The sequence below is a fragment of the Theropithecus gelada genome, chromosome 2 (assembly GCF_003255815.1).
Source record: "Theropithecus gelada isolate Dixy chromosome 2, Tgel_1.0, whole genome shotgun sequence".
Lineage (NCBI taxonomy): Eukaryota > Metazoa > Chordata > Mammalia > Primates > Cercopithecidae > Theropithecus > Theropithecus gelada.
The window spans coordinates 60,884,526-60,889,840 of NC_037669.1; the positions used below are offsets into that span (position 1 = coordinate 60,884,526).

Genomic DNA, 5,315 nt, shown 5'->3' on the forward strand with positions numbered 1-5,315 from the left:
ATGGGCGGGGAGAGTCTAGATTTTTAGTCTAGCTGTTATGCATGGTGAGGCCAGCTTAAGAAACACATGGCTTTTAAAAGACTTTCCATTGTATTTGGAGCAGACCAGACTTTTAACCACAATCCAGAGACTTTTAACTTCACAAAGATGTGGCATTTTATTTTAATAAAGCTATCGACAGAGCTCCATTTTCGAGTGACTTTTCAAAAGCATCTTTTGTCAGCAGAGGGCTTTTATTAGCTAATGTAACCTTTCTGTACTCCACATTAGCAGAGAGAGAAAGGAAATGTCCTTGGGTTCCAAATATGGAAAGTTGTGCAAAGACTCTCAAGGAGAAAAAAGTTGTTCCGCTTTCTGAAGCTGCATTTGTCACTCAATGTTGTATCGTAACTGAAAGTAATGAACTTTCCAATGCTACTGTCCAGAAGGTAAAAGGTTCACAAGATTATGCCTCTAAACTGGCAATTGCATAAAAAGAGATCACAAAGGATTAAAATGTGGAGAGCAAGTAAAAGTGTGAATTTAGCTGTGATGACAACTTGGATAGACTCAGCTATAAAATATCTGAAATGGGGGGAGTTAGGCAAGACCTAGGAGGGAGGAGTGAGAGTAACAGTCTTGGCTGTGGAACAGGGTAGCTAAATGTTTAGGGCTTAATCTGAGCCACTACTGATAATTAAGCAGCATCGATAAACTGAAGGAGCATGGGGAAGGAGTATAGATTGTGGACTCTGGGTGCAATTCCTGTGGGGTGTTGGTGTTGTGGTTCCATTAATTAGTCCTTCCATGTAAGAGCTCAGTCAGTAGCGGAAGAGGCTGGTGACAGGGGCTTTGACAGGTCTTAGGACACTGGGAAAATAGATTGAGATTCTGGAGCAGGGCTAGTGCAGTGTGGGATCTGAATGTGTTGTCAGGACCGAGCCCAGCGCTTTGATTAAGGTCAACATAGTAGGAATGGAGAAAGTCACTTAAACGGGAACCTGAACCGGGGCTTCATTTCAAAGCCCATGGAACAGATAGGGAAGGGTGACTAATGACTTTTCTACTGTTGCAGTCTGGCTCACAAACTGAGTAAGGCACAAAAGGCAGAACTGGTGTTGATAGCAAAGGGTTATCAGAGAAGGCAGGAAGGACACCCTGTCACACTGCCCCTTGGCTCCCCTGATATCACTATATTTTTCTTTTTTTTTTCCCCTCATCCTTGTTAGGAACTGGCAGGTAGTTGTGCTTGATGTCTATTAGACTCCAATTCAATTTTGAGGTCCATAATTCAATGGGGATAGATATAAAAAGGGTTCCTTTTTCATTAAAAGGGTAATTACCTCGTTATCAGAGTGCTGGAAAGATGAGAGCTTATGGATTTTTCATAAAATTATAAGTTTATAAGGGGCCAGGTGAAGTCATCTTATTCTGTCCTCAAGCCAGGGACAAATTTAATTCACCCTTGATGGATGGGACATTGTTTAACAAGGATCTCTAGAGAACAAGCGTTGATAACTTTCAGTGTTTTGCAGCCCTCAGTTGTGATATTTCTTCTATCCTGTTGAATATATTGACACAGAATGGAAGTCCATAATCTTTTGTGTTCTCTTTGGGTAGAAAGAACAGTGTTATAAATGTACTTCATTTTCATTATGTTAAAGAATACTTATCAAATGCCTTGTATGTGCTTGGTGCCAGATACAACTGTGACACAGGGAGGAAGACAGACTTGATCCCTGCTGTCATTTAGCTGTGAGACTCATGAGGGATAATAACCGATAATCACATCAGTAAATGACTACAAGTTGTAATAAGTGCTGTGAAGGAAACACTAAGGCATAGCTACAGAGGATAGCAAGAGGAAGCTAAGACCTCACTGAGCCTCCAGCTCTGGCCACTGAGCGATGGTCCCTTCTGTCTGCCAGGGTGGGATCGGGCACTCATGCAGTTGCAGGTGTGAGCACTATTGAGTAGCGCAGGGTCTTGAGCTGTGGCCATGGACTTGGGCAACAGGAAATTAGAAATATCCTCTGGAAAGCTGGCCAGATTTGCAGATGGCTCTGCTGTAGTACAGTCAGGTGACACTGCAGTAATGGTCACAGCGGTCAGTAAAACAAAACCTTCACCTTCCCAGTTTATGCCTTTGGTGGTTGACTACAGACAAAAGGCTGCTGCAGCAGGTAGAATTCCCACAAACCCTCTGAGAAGAGAGATTGGTACTTCTGATTAAAAAAATTCTTACAAGTTGAATAATAGATTGTTCAATTAGACCTATCTTTCCAGCTGGCTACTTCTATGATATACAGGTTCTGTGTAATCTGTTAGCTGTAGATGGTATTAATGAGCTTGATGTCTTAACAATTAATGGCGTCTCTGTAGCCCTCTCATGATCAGATATTCTTTGGAATGGACCTGTTGGGGCAGTATGAACAGGAATGACTGATGGAGAATGTGTTGTTAACCCAACAAGAAAAGAAATGTCTTCTAGTACTTTAAATGTAGTGGTTGCTGGAGCACCTAAAAGTCAGATTGTCATGTTGGAAGCCTCTGCAGAGAACATTTTACAGCAGGACTTTTGCCATGCTGTCAAAGTGGGAGTGAAATATACCCAACAAATAATTCAGGGCATCCAGCAGTCGGTAAAGAAATTGGTGTTACCAAGAGGACACCTCAGAAGTTACTTACCCCTTCACCAGAGATTGTGAAACATGCTTATAAACTTGCTATGGAGAGACTCTATGCAGTTTTTACAGATTGTGAACATGATAAAATTTCCAGAGATGAAGCTGTTAACAAAATAAGATTAGATACAGAGGAGCAACTAAAAGAAATATTTCCAGAGGTTGATCTATATGAAATAATAGAATTATTCAATGTTGTTGCAAAGGAAGTCTTTAGAAGTATTATTTTGAATGAATACAAAAGATGCCATGGTCGGGATTTGACTTTACTTAGGAATATAGCTTGTGAGGTAGATATGTTTAAAACCCTTCATGGATCAGAATTATTTCAAAGAGGACAACACAGGTGCTTTGTACTGTTACATTTGATTCATTAGAATCCAGTATTAAGTTGGATCAAGTTATAATAGCTATAAATGGGATATATGGGATACTATGAGTTTCCTTCTTATGCAACTAATGAAATTGTCAAAGTCACTGGTTTAAATAGAAGAGAACTTGGGCATGGTGCTCTTGCTGAGAAAGCTTTGTAAAATGTTATTCCCAAATATTTTCTTATCACTGTAAGAGTTACATCTCAAGTCCTAGAGTCAAATGGGCCATGTTCTATGGCATCTGCATGGGGTGGAAGTTTAGCGTTAATGGATTCAGGGGGTCCAATTTCACCTACTGTCACAGGCGTAGCAATGGGATTGGCCACCAAAACCGATCTTGAGAAGGGTGAAATAGAAAATTATCATTTGCTAACAGATATTCTGGGAATTGAAGATTACAGTGGTGACATGGACTTCAAAATAGCTGGCACTAATAAAGGGATAACTGCATTACACGCTGATATTAAATTACCTGGAATACCAATGAAAATTGTAATGTAGGCTATTCAACAAGCTTCAGTGGCAAAAAAGGAGATATTACAGATCATGAACAAAACTATTTCAAAATCTCAAACATCTAGAAAAGAAAATGGACCTGTTGTAGAAACTGTTCAGGTTCCATTATCAAAACTAGAAAAACTTGTTGGACTGGGTGGATATAACTTAAAAAACATCAGGTTGAAACAGTTGTAACTATTAGTCAGGTGGATGAAGAAACGTTTTCTATATTTGCATCAACACCCAGTGCTATACATGAGGCAAGAGACTTCATTGCCGAAATCTGCAAGGAAGATCAGGAGCAGCAATTAGAATTTGGAGCAGGGTATACCGCCACAATAACTGAAAGCAGAGATACTGGTGTAATGGTAAAATTATATCCAAATATGACTGTGGTACTGCTTTATAACACACAAGTTGATCAATGAAAGATTAAACATCCTACTGCCCTAGGATTAGAAGTTGGCCAAGAAATTCAGGTGAAATACTTTGGATGTGACCCAGCTGATGGAAGAATGAGGCTTTCTCATAAAGTGCTTCAGTCTCCAGCTACAACTGTTGTCAGAAGTTTGAATGACAGAAGCAGTATTGTAATGGGAAAACCTATTTTACAGTCATCTAATTATTCTCAGTGATTTTTTTAAAGAGAAATCCAGAATTCTATTTTTTCTAGGGTAAGGTGCTATAGAGCAAAATTTTAGTAATATCTTCCATTGTGTAGATTTATATACGGTATAAATATATTCTAATTATTTGTATTAAAATGCTCATTTACATGTGCCAATTTTGAAATTCAAGAGTAACCCATATTCGTTTAATCTTATTTACATTATAAATCAAGAAATATTATTAAAAGTAAGTCATCTATACATCTTAGAAAAGATTACATACCTTTGTTTCTCTAATTCTGAAATATATGAAAAACATAGATATGTCATATATAGTATTATAACAGATCTCTTCCTACATCTCATTTGTCTTCTTTATATACAGTAGTGACAATTTACCCTCAGTCATCCTACAGCTCACCTCTTTGCCCAACAACTTTACTTGCCTACAACTGTCCGTAAACTGGAACAGGCCATATTCAAAGCCAGTGCCTATTTATTCAGAATGATTACTAGACATAGTGAGTTGAGGGAGCTAATCTTATACACTTTTAATAATACGATGTCTTTTAAATTTGTCACAAAATCATGAACATAGTGGAATAAATATAAATGAGATTCTAACTAGGATGAGGTAGTAATTATGTATATTTTTCAAATTTACTTAAACATAGGAAAATTATTTACTTGTCAAATTGAACTAGGTCACTTTTGGAATATGTATATTGCTCTAATGTCTGGAAGTTCTTAGTATAAGAGCTGGAGGAGGGGGGGGGCGGAGCAAGATGGCCGAATAGGAACAGCTCCAGTCTCCAACTCCCAGCGCCAGCGACACAGAAGACCGGTGATTTCTGCATTTTCAACTGAGGTACTGGGTTCATCTCACTGGGGAGTGCCGGACGATCGGTGCTGGTCAGCTGCTGCAGCCCGACCAGCGAGAGCTGAAGCAGGGCGAGGCATCGCCTCACCTGGGAAGCGCAAGGGGGAAGGGAATCCCTTTTCCTAGCCAGGGGAACTGAGACACACAACACCTGGAAAATCGGGTAACTCCCACCCCAATATTGCGCTTTAAGCAAACAGGCACACCAGGAGATCATATCCCACACCTGGCTGGGAGGGTCCCACGCCCACGGAGCCTCCCTCATTGCTAGCACAGCAGTCTGTGATCTACC

At 39.8% G+C, this 5,315-nt stretch overlaps 1 pseudogene; it reads left to right on the top strand.

Annotated features, from left to right (window-relative positions):
* The first annotated feature begins 1,866 nt into the window (after positions 1 to 1,866).
* LOC112618320 lies at positions 1,867 to 4,170 on the top strand (annotated as a pseudogene).
* Positions 4,171 to 5,315: the final 1,145 nt, after the last annotated feature.